Consider the following 22,035-nt stretch of genomic DNA (forward strand, 5'->3'; position numbering starts at 1 on the left):
AAAACAAAAAAACAGGTTCAGGCAGTCATGTTCCTGTTCTGAGAGAGAAGTTAGTATCAAAGCATCAAAACAAAAACAAAAATAATCCCAACCCTGGTTTCACAGATGACTGCCTTCTTCCTACACAGGCTCTTCTTTCATAGAATCATAGAATATTAGGGTTGGAAGAGACCTCAGGAGGTCCAGTCCAATCCCCTGCTCAAAGCAGGACCAACACCACCTAAATCATCCCAGCCAGGGCTCTAGCTGGGCCTTAAAAACCTCTAAGGATGGACATTCCACCACCACCCTAGGTGACCCATTCCAGTGCTTCACCACCCTCCTAATGAAATAGTGTTTCCTAATATCCAACCTAGACCTCCCCCACTGCAACTTGAGACCATTGCTTCTTGTTCTGTCATCTGCCACCACTGAGAACAGCCTAGCACCATCCTCTTTGGAACCCCCCCTTCAGGTAGTTGAAGGCTGCTATCAAATCTTCCCTCACTCTTCTCTTCTGTAGATAAAATAACCCCAGTTCCCTCTGCATCTCCTCATAAGTCATGTGCCCCATCCCCCTAAGCATTTCCGTTGCCCTCTGCTCTTTCCAATCTGTCCACATCCCTTCTGTAGTGGGGGGACCAAAACTGAACATAATACTCCAGGTGTGGCCTCACCAGTGCCAAATAGAGGGAAATAATCACTTCCCTCGATCTGCTGGCAGTGCTCCTACTAATACAGCCCAATATGCCGTTGGCCTTCTTGGCAACAAGGGCACACTGCTGACTCAGATCCAGCTTCTCATCCACTGTAATCCCCAGGTCCTTTTCTGCAGAACTGCCGCTTAGCCAGTTTGCCCTCAGCCTGTAGTGGTGCATGGGATTCTTCCTTCCTAAGTGCAGGACTCTGCGCTTGTCCTTGTTGAACCGCATTAGATTTCTTTTGGCCCAATCCTCCAATTTGTCTGGGTCACTTTGGACCCTGTCCCTACCCTCCAGCATATCTACTTCTCCCCACAGCTTAGTGTCATGTGCGAACTTGCTGAGGGTGCAATTCATCCCATCATCCAGATCATTAATAAAGATGTTGAACAAAAAAACCGACCCCAGGACCAACCGCTGGGGCACTGCGCTTGATACTGGCTGCCAACTAGACATCGAGCAGTTGATCACTACCTGTTGAGCCCGACAATCTAGCCAGCTTTCTATCCACCTTATAGTCCATTCATCCAATCCATACTTCTTTAACTTGCTGGCAAGAATACTGTGGGAAACCATATTAAAAGCTTTGCTAAAGTCAAGATATATCACATCCACTGCTTTCCCCATTCCACAGAGCCAGTTATCTCATCACAGAAGGCAATTAGGTTGGTCAGGCATGACTTGCCCTTGGTGAATCCATGTTGACTGTTCCTGATCACCTTCCTCTCCTCCAAGTGCTTCAAAATGGATTCCTTGAGGACTTGCTCCATGATTTTGCCGGGGACTAAAGTGAGGCTGACCAGTCTGTAGTTCCCCAGGTTCTCTTTCTTCTCTTTTTTAAATACGGGCACTATATTTGCCTTTTTCCAATTGTCCGGGATCTCCCCTGATCGCCATGAATTTTCAAAGATGATGGTCAATGGCTCTGAAATCACATCAGCCAACTCCCTCAGCACCCTTTTCAGTTCCTTAAACAGCTGCTTTTATGATCCCTCCCTTAAGTACCTGTGTAAACCTGAGTTGGGAATGCCTCATCATACAGGGAGAAGATAGTATTAATTGAAAGCAAACAGAGCCCTGCAAAGCAACAGATAATCATCTTAAACCTCCACAGTGCATCGTCTGCACCAACCACAATCACCTCCTAGCATTACAAGCACTGCACTCCCAAGCATAGATACAAATATTAGTGGCTTCCAGCTTCAAATTGCTGCACTGCACCCCTCTAATAGCCCTGGTCTCTGGCTGTTCAAATTCAGTCCTGAGTGAAGCTTTCACCCTTCCCTTCAGAAATATTATGGAGAGTACAGCACACGGCTATAAGCATAGGAATATTGTCATCGGCCAGGTCCAGCTTCCCATATAGGCAGTGCCAGCGGGCCTTTAAACAGCCAAAAGCACACTCAACAGTCATTCTGCACTTGCTCAGCCAGTTGTTGAACCGCTCCTTGCTGCTGTCAAGATGCCCCGTGTATGGCTTCATACTTCATAAGTGATGGTGTTAAGGGGTAGGTGGAATCTCCCAGGATCACAATGGGCATTTCAACTTCCCCTACAGTGATCTGGTCTGGGAAGAAAGTCCCTGCTTGCAGCTTCCTGAACAGGCCAGTGTTACAAAAGATGCATGCCTCATGCACCTTTCTGGACCAGCCTGCGTTAATGTCCATGAAACGTTCACAAGCACCTGAAGAACCATAGAGAAATACCCTTTCCAATTAAGGTACTCAGTGCCTAGGTGGTCTGGTGCCAGAATTGGAATATGTGTGCTGTGACGGGTTAGATCACAGAGCCCCCTTGGGAGCTGCCAACTGATGTGCCAAGACTACTTCTGCCCCTGCTTTCCTGCCCTGGCAGCTTAGGACTTCAGTGCCCGGCCTGGTTTGAGCCAGACTCGCTAGCCTGCTGCAAACCAAGACCCAGGTCTGAACCACATGCCCTAACAGCTGTAGGCTTGACTGAAAGCAGCTTACAGAAGTGTTCTTGTCTTTAACACTCAGCTGTCCAACTCCCAATGGGGTCCACACCCCAAATAAATCCATTTTACCCTGTATAAAGCTTATACAGGGTAAACTCATAAATTGTTCGCCATCTATAACACTGATAGAGAGATATGCACAGGTGTTTGCAACCCCAGGTATTAATACATACCCTTGGTTAATAAGTAAAAAGTGATTTTATTAAATACAGAAGGTAGGATTTAAGTGGTTCCAAGTAGTCACAGACAGAACAAAGTGAATTACCAAGCAAAATAAAGTAAAACACGCAAGTCTATGTCTAATACATTAAGAAACTGAATAGAGATAAGATTTCACCCTCAGAGATGTTTCAATATGTTTCTTTCACAGACTGGACGCCTTCCTAGTCTAGTGGTATGAAAGGATTGGTTCAAAAAGTGCATTCTGGGATGTAGCTGTAAAACAGCGTCGGATATTCCACCGTGAGACGGGGACAGCTCCCAAGGTTCCCACCCAGAACACCTATAATTTCATTACCGACACTTGCTGGGGTAGGATGCTTTGCTCTGCAAGTGTTCAGTAACACAGACTCTCTTATTGCTTTTATTTGATTCTCTAACTGTTTTTTCTTTGCCCTGTGCTTATTTTTTCCTCTCTTTCTATTCTTTAAAAATCATCTCCCCAAATCTTTCTTTTTTTAATCTTTCTTTCTATTTTTCAACCTTTTTCTCTAAATGTGGCCAAACACAAGATGAAACAAGCCCCCTATTCAAACATGAAAAATAAAAAAAAATCTTTTTCAGAATGAACAATGGCACCAAACCTCGACACCAACGGAAAAAGATGGCAGGACACAAGCCCAAAATGGGGTGTGGAAACCTGTCAAAAGTACATGGTGAGAATGCTATCGAGGTATATAATACTTAGGCAATTGAACACTTTTCCATTGCTGTACTCATGTATTAAATCAGCAGGGCTAGAAACAGACTGTACATATTAGCAGCAAACTCCGTTGGTACCCCACATATGGATCCCTGCTGCTCTACTACATCCTGCCCCAGGATACAGTGAGGTGGGAGGAAAAGGTAGGTCCTCTAGGCCTTCCTAGAAAAGCCCACTTGAACAGCCATCTGGAAGCCACAGAGACCTGTTCCTCCAAGGGCTAGAAGGTCTAGTGACAGCCAATCAGAGCCCAGCAAGCTCAGATAAAAGCAGCTGCAGTCCTTTAGCAGGTCAGTTTTTGGGCAGGAGCAAAGGAGTGGGAGTTCTTCTTTGGCTGCAGGAGCCACACAAATAAGTAAAGCTTATGGTAGGCTGAACTCACAGAGAGATTGCAGAGAGAGAAGCCCCTGCGGATGCTGGTCCTGAGATAGGGCTGGAGATAAAAGGGCCTTGTAGGAAGAGACCAAGACAAGTACGTGGCTGCTGTGTCTAGGGTCCCTGGTTGGGACCCCCAGTAGAATACAGGATGGGTTCCCTTACTGATCACAGTTTAAATGGTGTAAGCCCCAAGAAGGGGCAGGCCTTAGTTAGAATTAACTAATTCTTAGTTGAAGCAGAATTTAAAAGGCTCATAGCCAGGGCGGAAGACTCTAGGGAGGGCAAACAGATTATTAGTTATTGACCTCTGTACTACTTGGGTGGAGGGCTGAGCCACTGAAGTCCTGCCAACCAATGTTGACAACCTATACGGGCTGCCAGAAGTGGGAAAAGGACTGCAGTACCACACCCAGCTTGATGAGTGAGGGTTACCCTTGTTGTCCCCTAGGCATTTCCTGAGTTGCTGTACCTTTATCAACTCTCTTCTTTGGTTCTTTCTGGGTCACTAAGACTTCTCTTTGACTAGGCAACATTTCTTCCCCAAGATGTCCAGCACCAGTCCAGTGGAGATTGGCTCTTGCAATGGTTCCTTCACAATTCAGTCAGTTAATGAATCTTTGTACAGTGCTTTGAAGGTTAAATGGGCCATACAAGTACTAAGGATTATTATGGATAGCCAGGGGTAACATTAATTATATGGGTCATATGCTTGGTGCTCCTTAGAATCCAGAACTATATTGGTATATGTGCTCCTTTGAGATAAGAATCAAGCAGACAAATCCTAGTGTTCTATAACATGATTTTATTGGTTGCTTTATGATACAGTTGTGCACTCCTAGCAAATGGAGTTGTTTACTACAGCAGAATGATTTCATTCCCCCGATCCAATTCACATTAAAGATAACAAAGACTTTCTGTTATTTCAATAGGAGCTGGGTCAAACCCTTTGTTTTAAAAAATAATTTGAATGCATTTAAGAAAGATTAATGCTATGTATGATCAGATCATATTAACTAAGGCATTAAACTCATTTCCTTTAGCTATGTTAATCTAGGCTTAACCCTCTGGAATACCATTCCCGGGCCTTTGCCTTCTGCAAATCATAGTCAGAATAAGTCTTGCAGAGGCACTGTTTTATTAAGCCTTCCTGGCTCATCAGAGACCCATGTACCCACAGGTTTAAAAACACGTTACATAGAAATAATCTAACAACCATAATCCACATGATGGTATAAGTGTGACTTTTACCTGGAATGAACTAACCAAACTGTAAGGCTTAGAAAGGAAGAGAGGACTGCTTGTAAATGATCATCCTGGGAGTCAACAGTAGTTAATTCACATATACACCTCTACCTCGATATAACGCTGTCCTCGGGAGCCAAAAAATCTTACCGCGCTACACGTGAAACCGCATTATATCAAACTTGCTTTGATCCACCGGAGTGCGCAGCCCCGCCCCCCCGGAGCACTGCTTTACCACGTCATATCCAAATTTGTGTTATATCGGGTCACGTTATATCGAGGTAGAGGTGTACTGTCGTCTGTGGATTTCAGCTGTTGCAAACCATAGTAATAGAAAGGTGAGCCAGAGAGATTAGAGTATATAGACCAAAAAGAACAAAGTATATGAGAAAAGCAACAAAGAGTCCTGTGGCGCCTTATAGACTAACTAAGTATATGAGACTCAGCATGAGAAACTGCAAGAGGACTGATCTGGGGAAAAATCATTTGAAACAGAGAGAGAAACCTAGAAAGCAGTTGAGTGGCTGGGCAGCAAAATAAGTACGAGTATAAGTTACAAGGTCTTCTTGCTGCTGCATCTCATTGCAAGGTGCTGTGTCCCCTCTGCCAACAACTACCTATGGCATTGACACCCTTCAGTACTCCAGAGTTGACACCCTCACACCCCCAGTGGTCTCAATACCTGTGAGAGCCCCATGCCCTATATTATCAATACCCCCTTCCACTCCAGGCACTGATACCCTGCTCAAGGCACTGATATCCCCAGTTCTACTCCCCATAGCATTGATCGTCTCTGTGCTTCCTGGTTGAAATGATCCCCCCCCAGGGCCTCCATGACATCAGTCCCTCCCACAGCCTCTACCTGTGACCCACAGCTTTAATGCCCCCAAACAGGGTACACTGATATCTCCTGAGCCTCCACAGCAGTGATACCCCACCACCACCCCATGCTCCCTGCACTGTGAGGCTTTGATACCACCAGGGCTCCCTGCACCCTGTGGCATTAATAGCCCTGCAGCCCTCTTCCCTCCCCCCTGAATGACCTTCGGCGGTGAAACTCCCCCGTTGCCCCCTGTTTTCTGCAGCATCAGTAGTCTTGCATACAGCCCCATAGAGTCGATACTCCCTACTGCCCTGCAGTATCTATATCCCCTTTGCTTCCCACAACATTGATAGCCTCTAGTGCCACCCTTGGCATCAATTCCTCCCAAGTCTCCTGCTGTGGCATGTGCCATCGATACCCCAGTGCTCCCCACACCCCTTGAAACCAATACTCCCTATTATTCCTGCAGTATCAATACCCCTCAGTGCCCCGGTACCCTATAGCATTGATACCCCCTGTGCCCTTCACAGTCTCTAACTCCCACAGCTCCCCATTGCCTTGGGGTATCTATAACCCCCACCAGTGCCCCATGGCACTAATCCTCTCCAGGATGCATCTTGGGCCTTGCAGCACTGAAAGCCCTATGCTCTTCATGGCATCAAAACCATCATCTCTCCTGCATTCTGCCAGCCTCCAGTGCCCCTGTGCTTTATGGCATCAGTTCCCTTCAGTACTCCCCCTTTCACCCTGCAGCACTGATATCCCCCTCCCCCATGGACCCAGTGCTCCCTGGAGCCTGACATCCCCCAGTACCCCTGCACTGTACTGTATATTTCCAGTTCTCTCCCTGCACCCCATGGGACTGATATGCCCCACAGCAGCCTGTGGTGCTGGTATCCCCCAATGGCCCCGGTGGTTCTAGACATTCCCAGTGCTCCCCTGCAACTAATATCCCCCTTATGCCCCGATATCCCCCAGTGCTCCCCCTGCCCCCTCTGGCGCCAGTATCCCCACAGCAGCCTGCAGCAGTGATATCCCCCGATACGCGCCCCCAGCAATGCCCATACCTAGTGCCCCCCCGCCCTGGGGTACCACTATCTCCCAATGCCCCCCATCCATAACTCCCAGTGCCCCCTCTGCACCCCTGGCGCGCCCCATGCCCCGTGACATCCACCCCCCACCCCCAGCTGGTAATCCCGAGTGCTGCCCCAGAAACCCTGCCCCCCGCGTCTCGGGAATCGATACCCCAGTGCCCCTGACCGCCATGGAGGCGATACCCCGAGCGCCCCCCCCGCCCCCCGTGATATCGATACCCCCCATCGCCACGATGCCCCTGGCGGGGATACGCCCCTCCCCCACGCTCTCACCTGGCCTCCTGTGCTCCGGAGCCGCGCCCCCCTCTACGGCCCCCCCGTCTCCTCTGCTCCCGGCAAGTTTATTCCCTTTGCCATGGAAACAGTTCCTAGCGCCCCGGGGGAAGCAGCCAATCAGGGCCGAGCAGCGGCGTGCCGGCTCTTCTACCTAGCAACCAGCTGGCTGCTTCTGATTCGCTGCTCTCCGGGGCGGTCCGAAGGGGCGGGGCGGGGAGTGGCGGCGCGAGGGGCGGAGGCGGGGCCGGCGTCCGACAGGGGGCGGGGCTGGCCGGAGGCCGCCGTTGGGGGCGGGGGGTGCTGGGGTTGGCGCTGCCGGGGGGGGGTCTGGGAGGCGCGGCCGTTACCTTCTTCACCTCCTCGCGCTGCGCCGCCGGCTCCGGGGTGGGCGGGGGGAGAAGCGAGGGCGGAGAGGCAGGGCGGGGGCTGAGGTAAGTGCGGTAGCCTGGGCCTCGGTGTGGGGGGGGTGGGCGACCCGCTCTCTTTCCGTTGGCGCTTCAGGGTGGAGGGGATCCTCCGAGGTGAGAGCTCACACACTGCCCCCGTGCAGGCGGGGCGGCGGGACAGCGCCCCAGTGTAGGAGGGCGCTGGGGAGGGGGAGACCCCGGTGCAGGAGAGGGCTGAGCTGGGAAATGGCTGGGTCAGAAGCGCCCCCCCCACCCCCAGATCCCGTGGGAGTGAAGAGGGAGAACCCCTCTTTCAGCAGGCGTGTGATGGAGAGCTTCTCCCCTCCCCTTGCCCCCACTCCCCACCTGGACCCGCAATGGAGGGCGGGGGGAATAGTGTGTGGCTCCCCCCCCCCAATCTGTGCTTGAAACGGAGTGTGTAGGGAAAATGTGGTTTGGTTCCCCCCCTTCCTCCCCCTCTCTCTGTCTGCCACGAGAATTGAGGGGAAGAATGGGGCGGGGGCGGGGGGGGGGGATACTGTACAGTGTGGTTCTCCTCTCCCCCTCTGTCTGTAACTACAGTGGGGAAAGATGTGTGGTGTGCGTCTCCCCAGTGTAATTGAAATGGGGGGGAGATGTGTGGTTTCCCCCTTAATCTGTAACAGAAACGGAGTGGGAGAAAACTGCAGTGTGGTTTCTCTCCCCCCTGACTGTAATTGAGGTGGAATGTGGGGAGTGTCCCCCGCCCCATTCCCCTTGTATCTGGAAGGGGGGGGGGTGAAGTTGCCATCTTGTTCCCCAACATCTATCCGCTTTGGGATTGCTCTCCATGAGCGCATCCATCTGTGTGATCTTCCCATTCTTCAAGTATGTTTGCTCTTCATCTCTTTTAGTATTAATTGTGAAACTTATTTGCTAATATTACTTTTACGCTTAAGAGTTAGTACCTGCCCTGTTGGATTTGCCATTTGCGATGTATGTAATAATACTGTAACTAAGCCTTTATGTATGTGCTTATAATTAGTATGTGCTTATAATTAGTCTTTTGAAGTCCATAACTAACTGGCTCACTAGTTACTTCCTGATCCTTTTGCTTGCAGTTTGTCTTTAGTGTCCCAGGGTAGGTGGGTTGGTGTCGCCTGATGTGATACACTGAACTACCGTATTTTAGTGATGTGCATGTATAATTATGTGTGTTTTATAGGCCTGATAAAGAACCAAAAAAAGTAGTGTGGTCAGAAATATTGCCACCAGGAAATTAAAAACTGTACATTATGGCATGTTCCTGTCTACACCAAAGAGTAGATCAACTGTATTTCTAGCTCTTGATTCTAGTTTAAAAATGGTTAGCATTCACAGTTGGAATACAGTCACATTCTTGGCTTTTCATATTGCAGTTCTCCTATTCTCTGCATTTTAGTTTTACTTAGGCATTTTCCTTTTAAAGGGTATGGATGGTTCAGGTAATAGGTTTTGTAGCCTATCTTCTCTAGCTTTTGCTTCAGGTTCAACCTACAGTTCTGGCCTTGCAAATAGTTTCTCTGAGTGTTATATTACTGTCTAGCACCATAGGATCTATGGGAGTTCTTCATAAAACAAATAGCAATAACAAAATCCCTAAAAGATTCAATGCAATTGTAACACCAACAGACCCCAGTCATGGGCAGATGGGATTGAACCTGGAACCTCTGGAGCTTAGTACATGAACCTCTACTGCATGAGCTAAAAGCCACCTTCCTGTTAGCTAAGACTGTAGAGCAGACTCATTTTATCTGTCTCTAAGTGTTCTTGGTACCACTAGATGGGACAACACCACACCCAGAAGGTGTGTGGGTTACACGATATCTGACTTTTTTCCCTTCTCAGGATAAAAACCCTACTTGTGTTATGGGTTTTTTGTTGTTGGGAGGGTTGTGGGCAGTCAGATTTGGTGGTGTTTGGGGATGTGAATATTGAGAGTGTCATTCTGGGTAAGGTGGAAAACCTTTTTGAAGAGGAAGGCATTGTAGTGTTTCTTGATCAGGGTTTGGTCTCTGGATTTGCCTAATCTTCATGCATCACAGTTTTAAACCAAACTGTGTTAGATCAGGATGAGACCTTATGTGGTGGATCTGCCTGCTGCAGGGTTCTTAACTTCCTCTGAAGCATCTGGTGCAGGCTGGAGGTGGGATACTGGACTACATAGTGCTTGAGTCTGATCAAATATGACAATTCCTAAACTACTCTGGAAGTTCATTCTGTGGCTGGATCCCATCAACCAAGGATGCATAGTTCTCACACACATTGTCTTGGGCGTTGTCATCTGCATTGTCCATTCCTAGACTGAAACATAGTTCCTAATGTATAGGGCTTGATCCATTAATAGTTTGTGAAGATTAGAAGTGAGGGCTCAGGTTGCCATCTGAAACTGACTGGGGGCTAGTGAAGGCTTTTGAGGAAGGCCTGTTGTGCTCATGGTGACCTGGACCATGAAGGTGATGATAGCATTTTATACCAGCAGACACCTCGGCCTCAATAACATAATGGTCTTGAAGAGACACATGCATGGATTACTATGGCTAGGTTCTTGTCCAGGAGGAAGAGGTGAAATTTCCAAGCAAGTTGGAGGTGAAAAGGCATGTTTATACACTGATGTTTAGATGACCAAGTAGTGTCAGTGCCTGGATGAATACTTGGTCATGCCAAGAGTAGGGAGGTGCGACAGGACCCTGAGGTTCAATCCACTTTGACAATTGGGGCTGTACACCTTGAGTAGAAGTTGGGAATGGTGTCTGGTTAGTTCTTCAAAGCATTTTCCTCCTTCTCACTAGCATTATTTGATTTTTGCCTGTGTTAAGCTTGAGACAGCTGCTCTTCATGCAAGAGTTGATCTCTTATAGTCATTCTAACATCTTAGAAAAGGTGGTGGTTGCATGACTGATGACTAATATGTAAAGCGAGTCACCAGCATATTCTTGATACCTGAGCGTATTGTCTTACTATCGCTCCCAGATATTGATGTGTAAGCGGGATATTATGGATCCCAGTGAGACATCACAGGTAAGGGCCTACAGAAAGTAAAAGCAGTTATGTCACCCTCTGAGTTCTGCTGGAGAGGAAAGAATTGGAGCCATTATAATGCTGTGCCATCTACTCCTGCCTCTTGGTCTACTGTGTCAAAAGCTACAGAGAGATCCAATGTGAGTTTGAGCATGAACATTAAGACCATTGACAGAGGCAAGATCTCAAGGCCATCCTCTTTTTTAGTATCACTAGGGCTGTCTCTGTGCTGTGCCTTGGTTGAAATTGAGATTGTGGGGCAGCCAAGATGTTGGCTAATACCACATGTTAGTAGAGCTTGGGGTTGCAACTTTCTCATTCATTTTGCCCATGAGTGAGAGGTTGGAGAGATCTTCATGGTCAAGTGATGGTTTTTTGAGGACTGAGCTGACTATTGCATTTTTCAGAAAGTTTGGCAGGTGTGCAACTGTTGAAGGCATTAACAATTTCTATTCGTAGAGGGAATGGTTTTCAGCAATCATGAGAGGTATAGATCCATTTCACTGGTGTGGCAGTGGCTCTCTATTTTCAGGGCTTTTTCATACCATCACATTTGCTGCAGCTCCTCAAAGTCAGTGTGACTGGGTGGGTAATACGATCTGGTCAAAGGTCTAGATTCATGAATGGTGTGGAAAAAGTGAATAGAGAGAAGTGTTGTTTATCCTTTCCCACAATACAAAAATCAGCAGTCACCAGATGAATTTGATAGGCAGCAGGTTTACTACAAACAAGAAGTACTCCTTCATATAATAAGAACGGCCATATTGGTCAGACCAAAGGTCCATCTAGCCCAGTATCCTGTCTTCTGACAGTGACCAATGCCAGATGTCCTGTTCATTCCTTCTGGGGCAAGTAATCGTCAAGTGAACCATCCCCTGTTGCCCAATGCTCAATTAACCCATGGAACTTATTGCCATGGGATGTTTTGATGGTCAAAAGTACAACTGGTCTAAAAAAAGAATTAGATAAATTCATGGAGGAGAGGCCAATCAGTGGCTGTTAGTTAAGATTGGGAGGGATGCTACCCCATGTTCAGGATGATCCTAAACCTCTGATTGCCAGCAGCTGAGAGGGGAAGACAACAGTGGATCTCTCCAAAATTGCCCTGTTCTATACACTCCCCCTGAAGCTCTGGTACTGACCATGGTTGGAGACAGAATGCTGGGCAAGATGTACCATTGGTCTGACCCAGTATGGCTCTTGGTTGCAAACCTGTTATGTTTGTCAGTTCTTTGGTTCTTCTCTGAAATATTAATGTGGCACTTGAGGTTCTATTGGAAGTCTTGTTTGAACCAACAGTTATCTGGGTGATGGCCTACATTGAATCTTTTGTAAATAACAATCTGGTTAGAGGTTTGAGTTCTGTGCTTTAGGTTTCCATTTCTAATACTCCTCCAGAATAAAGTGGTAGTGAGAACAGGGGCCCTCTAGACCTGTCTTAATATAATATATGGACTGGAAGGGACCCCCTGAAAAGGTCATTGAATCCAGCCCCCTGCCTTCACTAGCAGGACCAAGTACTGATTTTTGCCCCAGATCCCTAAGTGGCCCCCTCAAGGGTTGAACTCACAGGCCAATGCTCAAACCACTGAGCTAGCCCTCCTCCTCTTGTAGTCCTATGGTTTTCCTACTTCATTTTTTTTCCACTTTGGCCCCCATTCTCAAGGCTCAAACCATATTGGATCAGACTTCTCCACTTCTGACCCTTTCACATTGTGAAGGGAGAGAGAGAACCTCAGGGAATGACAGCTGCATAAAGGGGTTCCTCAGCCAGTTTAAAACTGCCAGAACAGCCGTACACTATTTCGTTCACTGCTCTCAGCCTCAAGATATTTTGGGGACAGGGTTGGGTGGAGTATGTTGTGCTCTGACTTATTTTCAGCTATTGCAATGGTTCCTAGAGGGTAAGCAACATGGTGCACTCAAAGCAAAAAGGAGATGTGGAAGGACCTGGGTGCCATTGCAGAGCAGGGCCTGATTGGGAGAGGCCTGAGCTCTCTGGATAGCCTGAGGCATATAGGAGCTCGCTCTTCTATGCTGAGGTACTCAGTGAACCAAGGAAGCAGCACTGCGAGAACCCTTAAAAGCTTCTGCCTTGAAGTATCAGCACTTTAGACTCCCTGCTCATGCCTCCCTAGTCAAACACACACTAGTCCCAGTCACATATATCACTGAGTCGTCTTTTTGCTCCCACACTTTGGTGGAGGTGAGGTAGAGTGAGTGGGGCTATAGGCTTTTCAAGAGATTAGTTAGGATGTGGTGACTATGTAAGAGAATGAAGTCATGTTGGGAGGCCTTGGCTGGGGGAATCCAGTGCCTTTGTGCCTAGGCATCAGTGCTTGAAGTAGTTCCCTGATGCTGCTGCCTTGGTTCCCAGGCCTATTGAGACAGCAGCACTGTGGTGTCATTTGATATGCTGATGCCTCAGAGCAGAGGCTCTTGCCTAGTCTGATGCTGCTTAATGTGCTGGTTAGCAGAGGCAGTGGTGCTAGGGGAGCTGTTAAGTGCCAATACTCCTCTACTTTCTCATCTTCTTGTTCTCTTCTAAAGCTCCTGTCTCCTCCAGGACCCTTTCACTTCCAGATCATCTGCCCAGCCTGCCTAAAGGTTTACCAAGAGAATAGGCAGAGCACAACTGATGCGTCAGAGGCAGGCCAGTATAATCTGGAAACAAAAGTATCTGATTTGAGCAATCCTGCAACAGCTAATTCCTCTTTCTCCCCCCCACCCCCCCAATAATTAGCTGGTTTGAGATTTATCGCTGTATAGGTTTGTGAATTGTTTAGAGAAACAAAAAAGCAAAACTTCAGAATTAAAAACTTTAAATGTTCAATCTGTGAACATGTGTAAATATTCCACTAAAAATAATTGCAAAGAAAACTCAGTTGTAATTCTTCAAAGGGCAGTTTCAAATTTGGAGGCTAAGTTCAGTTGCAGGTGGGAGCTCCACCTCTGAGCAACAGTAGCAAGGTCAGTGGAGATATTCTTCCATAGCCCTAGCTGTGGCTATGCTGGAGGTTAGGTTAGCGTAGCTGCCTTTTCAGGGGTGTGGGTGCTGTAGCTGTGTGGGTGCAAGTTTTAAGTATAGACCAGGCCTTAATGTCTCTTTGATGGAAATATTTAGGATTCATCACATAGAAACACTGTCACTTCCATTTTCCCTCCTTCCCTATAGGAAGAGAGAGCTATTTTTGGAGCATGCATCTGATGAATGGGTTCTAGCCCATGAAAGCTTATACCCCAAAAAAATTCGTTAGTCTCTAAGGTGCCACAAGGACTCCTCGTTGTTTTAGCCCTTTTCTGCTCAGACTGAAAAATCTGAACTGAAAATTGATTCTGGGTCTCTTGATTTAATTACTTGGCTTCAGCACTTACAAATAAATTACCTTAAATATTTATTGTGCTAATATTGTTCTATATTAATTAACTACATTTTTAATTTTGAAGTTAACTATAGTGGTTTTACTGTTTTGTTTGTTTGGTTTTTTTAGGCTGTTTAATAAAAGAAGAACATAGCTCAGCTGCTGTTTCAACAGGATGGGTTCTATCGTGTGGGAATGTGGTTAATCAGCTTGACACATTAACCTAATACAGCCTTCATAATGTGAAAAGAAAAGACAAGATGTCCCATCTGTCTCAAGTGTTCTGTCAGACTGAGTGAATAAGACTCTGTCAGCACAAATAGTATTTCAGTTTTTGAAGAAGCTTAACAAGCAGCAAAAATACTGGCATTAAAGCCAGACCTTCAGTACATGTATATCTGAAAGTGTACATTGAATAATCTGACAGGCCTCAGTGACTGGCTCCCATTCACATGTGGAAGGATGGCTACTTGCTTGATGTTCTGCTGTCTTTTGTTCTTGGAAGTTTTGGTGGGGCATACAAGTGGACACAGTTTATTTTCTTGTGAGCCCATCATCTTGAGGATGTGCCAAGACCTGCCTTACAATACCACCTTTATGCCTAATCTTCTGAATCATTATGACCAGCAAACTGCAGCATTAGCAATGGAGGTAAGAATTAATCTGCTTTCTTTCGAAAGTATGTATTTGGTAGGCCTTTAATTGACCATGGGATTATTTTTGGCAATTGGGAATTAAGGAGAAGGATGGTTATATAAAGGATATTTATAATACAGTTTCAGTATTTTGCTTAATGTCCTATTGTTTGAAAAGTGTAAGGCTCCCAGATGCCATTTGCCTTACAAATCATTCCATAAAATATACTGTTAAGAATTACTACAAATGTGTAACCACATCGTTCATATATACATAAATAAGTACAACTGTTTGCATTCAAAAGTACTCAAGGGTTCAAGCTTTAAATATTTTTGGCTGATGGAGAATGCATATTTGGAATAATATGTCAGCAAAAGTTAGTTTAAAGTACTTTTCAAGAAACTAGTTTATACAGTAATGCTAAACAACCAATGGAGGACTTAGTTATAAAAATATGTCCTTCTGATGTTGGATGGAAGATTATTTTTGCCTCCTTAGTTCTTACAGATTGTATTGTCTTTGTGTCCCACTAGTCTGATGGAAAAATATATGCATGTGCTTTCCCAGGTTATAAGAATATCTGTTGGTAAACCATTCCTTTAAGCTGCTTCTGTTCAGGCAGGGAATTGGTGAACTTAAACTTTCTTTGTTATTATAATTGTACCTTACTACTCTTTTTATCTATAGAATAAATCCAGATAAGACTTGTCCAGTTATCTGCGTTCATTTCCGTTTTCCCACCACCACATTTTGTTGGACTGCTGTACACTATCCACTTTATTCATTTATAGTATAATAATTCCCACTAATATGTCTGATCTGTTCTTGAATATCTCTTGTGATGGTGCTTCAGTCACCTACTTGGGAGTCTTTTCCACTGGCCTCTTGTTTATATACCAGGAATCTTTGTCCTTCCTTTTACAGTGTCTGAGTAAGTCCTTTTTGTAGAGCGTGGCTGTGATTTGATTAAAGCAGTGGGAGTTTGAATGCTCAGCAGCTCTCAAGATTTGGCTTTCCAATGCTACTGTGATGGAATTGCGCACACTAGGAGTTCTCAACCCTTTTCTTTCTGGGCCCCCCTCAACATGCTATAAAAACTCCAGGGCCCGGTGGGGAGGGGGGACTTGGGGCTCTGGGCCAAAGGTGGGACCCTTGGACACAGGTGTAGTTTGATTTCTATTTGGGAGGAGCTAGGGGACAAGGGCCAGCAGGGCTCAGGCTAGCTGTGCACTGCCACCACCCCCTGACTCACCTCAGCAAGCCACCCACCTGCCTGGGTCTGTGTGCCGGTAGCTGCTTTCTAAGGGCTCTCCTGGAGCCAGGTCCCCACCTGGGCAGCTCTGACCAGCTGCGTGAGCAGTCAAAGGGGGTTGGGAGCTGAGGAGCAGCTGCAACCCTAGGCACCAGCAGCAGACAGGGGAATGCCACGGCTGCCCAGTCCATGGCACCACCAGCCAGAGGAGCAGCTGCTCCGCATTGCCTGGCTCTGGTTTCCTGCCTAGGATCTGGCCAGAGGGTGGGGCCTGAGGGAAGCTGAGGGGGAGAGGTGAGGGGCTGTGGAGCTGCCCCCAGAACTGCCCCACTCTGGGGAAGGCAGTTCAGTTTTGGGGGGCAACACCCTCATGCCCCCTCAACTCTGCTCATGGGCTCAGGGCTTCTGCCCACGTTGGGGCTTCAGCCCCACTGCTTGCATCTTCATGGGGGAGAGGGAGGAGGAGCTCGGGATTTCATCTCCCTGCTGCTCCGACTTGAGTGGGGGAGAGGGGAGCTCAAGGTTTCAGCCCCATAAGTGAGGGTTGCCAGGGCTCGGGGTTTCAGTGGTGGGGTCCCACGGACCCCCAGTTGAGAACCGCTGGTGCACATGATCGTGTGTCTTCCTATATTCTAGAAATATAGTTTCCATGTTCTTGTATTGTTTTTGTTCCCTTTCTTTTCATATCTCTAGCTCTCCTATGTCCTTTCTAAATGGTGGGATCATGAGTTCTGTGTGTGATTGACACAGGTAATGTTAGTGCTTTAATCTGTAACATGGAATTTTATTCCATATTTTTGCCTCTATAAATGTACAGTTGTATCGCTAGTGCACTTTAATGACAATAGTATGGGCACTGTGGATAAGGGTTTGTTTGTCCCTTATGCATTCTCCCCATTTCTCCCATGAGATAGCTACAATCTGGTATTGATATTATGCCCAGTTACCAGCTGTTCAAGCAACAAACTATATTAATGCTGACTAAGATTAAGCTACTGTTTTGTCTTCATAGCTGGTGATATGTTAAGGAAACATGTTTAGTAACATGGGTTTCCTTAAAGAAATCACGTTTGGCAATGAGTTGAGGTGTTGATGACATAAGACAAGACAGATGCAGGTATAATATAGCATAGTACTTGATAAAGAATAATAAAGGTGGTTGAGAGGTGTTTGAAATTAAATAATTACTAATTGCTCATCTTTGCTCAATTTTCATTTGCAAATGAAAATAGGTTGAATAAAATAGTATTTTCATTTCCAAAATGTTTTTTAAATGTATATTATGTACTGTAAGACAAATACAATAAAGAAAAAAACCTCCTCAAACATGATACTCAGAAAGCGATAATACCAACACAAATCTCTATTGTAAAGTAAAAAATAGAGAACATTAAGCAGATTTTCCATCATTCTACTCCACAAAACTACCAGTACCAACTTCTTACCTTCTGCTCAAATTCTGAGCCAATAAATAAGGAGTTTGTCTTTGAGGTCAAAATCTTACATAAGGCTTTAGAATATTTTAGGTCTTTCTTCCTCTTTTTGTGAAGGTGTGGATGAGGGTCTGGCTTCGGTGGTTTAGTTATCCAGATGATTTGAAGTGGAGTATACTTTATTTACCTAATTAAACAGGGTACTTAACTTGTGTGGCATTAGGTAGGAAACACAACTGAGTCTCTGAAGGAGAGATTCTCTTTCCCTTGAAGAGGAAAAAATCCCTACTTAGACAGTTGTTGTTCCATTCCTTTTAGAAATTGTGTGTACAAAAGGATTCTATCTAGTACATAGGGCCAAGTTCTGCTCTGTTACACAGTGAAACTCCAGAGTGACTCCACAGAAGTCAGTGGAGTTATATTAGTGCAAATCAAGAGTAAATGAGAGCAGAATTTACTTGTAGTCTGAAATCTCTTAAAAATTATTTTCAGATTTAGGCTCATTAGAAAAACTGGCCAGAGTAGAGATTTTCACAAAGAGTTTAGACCAAGGATTTCCACATTTTGATTTAGCTGAAGAGTTTTTATTTCAGATCCAGGAAGCCGAACAGTCTTAACTTGAACATTGTCTACGTTTGAAAAACTGCACTAGTCTATCAACATCGGTGCAGTTACAGCGATGTAAATTTCTTTTAGCAGTTATCTGTCACAAAAGTTACAGGGATTAATTTAAAAGTTGAAACAGTTTAGCTAAATCAATTTGTGTGAACTCTTGTATTAATTTTAAACTGGCTATTTGAAGTGCAAGCTAAACTGATATAGGCAGGCTTAAACTTTTATACAAGTGTTGTACACAAGTTATACTGGTTTTAACTAAATGGGTACAAAATGACACCTTTAATTGGTACAACTTTATGTAAATAGGGCTTTGGAGTTTCTGGTGATAAACACAGCCTTCTGGTAGGACTAAAGCAGTTTCTCAGAGCCTCCTTGCTCCATTACCTCTTTGTACTTGGAAGCAGATACAAGCAAACACTTCATCCTTCAGTCTGAGCTTCCTAAGCTGATTTCCCTTCCTGTTCATATAGCAGCTTTTGAGCCCAGGTGGGAATCCTGTCTCCTGACCCAGCAGACTGAATACCATCTTCTGGGTGGGACAGCCCCCTGTCTGGTTCCCTTTTGAAGGGAGTTAACGCATTCCCTGTCTGTTCTGCTGTGATGTATGTATACCTAATCAGTGCTCTCATCCAATTAAAAAAAAAATTGTCCATTTAAGTAGTGATCTTACTGAAAGCACACTATGCCTCTGTTCCTTGATCCACACTGGTTACCACAGTGGCAGCCACATGGAACAAAGTGAAAAAGTGGGTTAGTCTCCCATGCTGGCTCTTCTGTGGAACACCAACGTAGTACTCTTTCTTGCCTAGTAGACTTAGTCTGTAGAATGATAGGAGTTGTGTATGTTTTATTTATTCCCTATGTTAACCTAGCAGAAATTTAACATCTGAATTTAGCAAGAAGGAATTCCTTGCTTTTTGTATTTAGCCTTAAAAAAAATTACAGGAACGATATTCTAGTAAGAGTATCTGCAGCAGGTATTTATAGACCTCTCCTTTCTTGAAAACTTGAAAACTTCTTCACCTCTGACTGATTTTTGCGGCTCTGTTCTTCAGTGTTCTGCAGTGCTGTAACCAGGGGCGGCTCTACGAATTCCGCTGCCCCAAGCAGGGCGGCACGCCGCGCCCTCGCAGGACCTCCCGCAGACATGCCGCTGGTCCCGCGCCTACGGTGGAGCTTCCGCAGTCATGGCTGCGGGAGGTCCACACGAGCCGCGGGACCAGCGCACCCGCCGCAGTCATGCCTGCGGGAGGTCCGGTCGTCCCGCGGCTCCGTTGGACCTCCCGCAGGCATGACTGCGGAAGGTCCGCCGGACCCGCCTGCCGCCCTCCCGTTAAAATGCCGCCCCATGCGCGCGCTTGGCGCGCTGGAGTCTGGAGCCGGCCCTGGCTGTAACTGATCTTATGTATTTTTATGGACGAGTTTTCCATAGGATCTTCTTTAACACCGCTACATCTGATCTTACTAGCATGTGAAAATCTCAGGATGCCCCAAACAAAATGAAAACTCAAATCTTGGAATCTGGCAGTCACTACAACTGCCAGATACACAATTTTGGAAACTATTAGTGAGACTTTGTAGGATTCTGTGAATTTACAAAGGGAAAGGAGAAATGTAGGGCTGGAAGGGCCCTTGAAAGGTCAACTTTTCCAGCTCCTGTACTGAGGCAGGACCAAGTATACCTAGATCATCCCTGACAGGTGTCTGTCTAACCTTTTTAAAAACTCCCATGATCAGGATTCCACAACTTCCCTTGGTAGCCTATTCCAGTGCTTAACTGTCCTTTAGTTAGGCTTGGCTATACTTGCAGGTGTGCAGCACTGGGAGTTACAGTTGTCTTCGTACAGCTGTGTAAGGAAAGCGCTGGAGTGTGGCCACATTTGCAGCGGTGTTGGGAGTGGTGCATTATGGGCAGCTATCCCAGCGTTCAAGTGGCTGCAACGTGCTTTTCAAATTCGGGGGGTGGGGTGGAGTGTGACAGGGAGCGTGGGGGAGAGAGAGAGAGTGGATTTTTGGAGCCGACACTGTGTCAGCTCCCTGCCTTGCAAAGTCTGACCTCTTCCCCCACCCCTCATTCACTCTTAAATGCAAATAGCCTTCAGACCAGATAAGCAGCTGCTCCGACGGATTCCCTTCCCCCTCCCCCTCGCCGTGCTGTTTCTCTCCTCAAGCAAACACTAGCTGTGGACATTCATCCCCCTGCCTGCCTCATTCACAGCAAACAGTAGCTGTGTTTGTTTTTTAGATAAGCAGCTCTGGGAGCCCCGAGTTCACAACAAAACAAAGAGAGGCATCATAACAAAACAAAGAGAGTTCTTTAGTTAAAAGCATTATGGGAAAATTCCGGAGGTCAGTTACAGCGTAGTAAGATTAATCACTGTTTACACTGGCACTCCAGCGCTGCAGTCGTTATTCCCCAGGCAGAGGTGAAGTACAGCCAGCGCTGTAGCCAGGGAGATACAGCGCTGTATGTGCCTTGCAAGTGTGGACGGTGAGTGAGTTGCAGCGCTGTAAAGCCACCACCAGCGCTGCAACTCTCCAGTGTAGCCAAGCCCTGCCAAATATATTTGGGCATAAGCTTTTGTGGGCTAAAACCTACTTCATCAGATACATGGAGTGAAAAATACAAGAAGCAGTATGTATATTATAGCACATGAAAAGATGGGAGTTGCCTTCTTAGCCAGTACTACCACCTAGTCAGTTATCTCCCATTTTGTACTTGTGCATTTGATATACATGTTTTTGTTTCCTATGTGTAATACTCTGCACATGTCTTTACTGAATTTCATCTTGGTGACTTCAGACGAATTCTCTAATTTGTCAAGGTGACTTTGACTTCTAATCCGGGCCTCCCCAAGTGCTTGCAACCCCTTCCAGCTTGGTGTCATCTGCAAATTTTATAAGCACACTTTGCACTCCATTATCCAAGTAATTAATTAAAACATTGTATGGTATCAGACCCAGGACAGGCCACTGTGGGATCCCACTGGATAATCTCTCTCTTCCCCCCCCCCCCCCTAGGTTTGACAACAAACTATTGATGATTACTGTGTGTACAGTCTTTCAATCAGTTTTGCACCAAATGTGATGCTTCCTGGAGTACCCAGGTTTGAGGCACCTTGCTACCACCTGCCCTTAGTGGGAGGAAATCTTGTCTGTGCGTGCCAAGAGTCAGCTCCCCCTGACTCCACCAGCTACAAAGCAACACAAGTTCACCCTCTCAGCCTATACAGGCTCCGTTGTCCCTCTGCAGGTAAGAAATAAGCACACTCCAACCCCTAAGCACTCCAGTTGTCCCCCTGGAATGTCCATCCCTTGTTCTATTGGACACTATCAGAATTCACAGAACTGCTGCTCCTAAAGGAACAGTATGCCAGCTTAGCAGTTTCACCTCCACATCACTGCTCCACTTAATTCGAAGTGCTTAGATTTGTGTATAGTGAAAAAAAGTGTTTAATAAAGAACAGAGATTTAAGGAGAAACAAGTAGAATTAATGGAAATGGTTACATATAAAATCATAACACTTTCTAGATACTGATTTTAACTAACAGGACTTCTCCAGTTTCATAAAGGATAACTTGCCCAGAGTTTGTTTTCTACCAGCATTAAATAGCCAGACCAGCTGTAATCCTCTGTTCATAAAGACAATCTAGTTGGCAGATTGTAGGTACAGAGCTACACCTAGGTGACAGATATAGTTCAAACTATCCATTGTCTTCCCTTGTAAACAGGGTATCCCCTGCTGTTTGTCTTTTCCTGGATGGAATCTCCCCTGAGCAGTCACTTGATTAGTATTTTGTTCAGACTGTAAATAGGCACTCATTGTGGAGTATTCAGTACTCAGTATACATATAACCAAATGAGCAAATAAAGACATTTCTTTCAGGCAGGAGATGATTCTCCTCTTCTGATGACCAG

At 46.0% G+C, this 22,035-nt stretch overlaps 1 protein-coding gene and 1 long non-coding RNA gene across 2 annotated transcripts in view; one reads left to right on the top strand and one right to left on the bottom strand.

The window, feature by feature from the left end:
* Positions 1-7,491, bottom strand: part of LOC123357439 (F-box only protein 16-like) — a 45,902-nt gene extending 38,411 nt beyond the window's left edge. The window contains exon 1 of the mRNA XM_045000674.1: positions 7,388-7,491. The gene's annotated coding sequence lies outside the window, so the exon portion shown is untranslated. The remainder of the gene's footprint in view (positions 1-7,387) is intronic.
* Positions 7,492-7,741: 250 nt separating this feature from the next.
* LOC123357441 lies at positions 7,742-21,267 on the top strand. Its single transcript, XR_006575554.1, has 3 exons — positions 7,742-7,821; positions 14,307-14,828; positions 21,138-21,267. It is a non-coding gene; the product is annotated as an uncharacterized LOC123357441 (long non-coding RNA).
* The last annotated feature ends 768 nt before the right edge of the window (positions 21,268-22,035 follow it).

Source organism: Mauremys mutica, unplaced genomic scaffold (genome assembly GCF_020497125.1).
Source record: "Mauremys mutica isolate MM-2020 ecotype Southern unplaced genomic scaffold, ASM2049712v1 000624F_np12_subseq_113676:253899_obj, whole genome shotgun sequence".
NCBI lineage: Eukaryota > Metazoa > Chordata > Testudines > Geoemydidae > Mauremys > Mauremys mutica.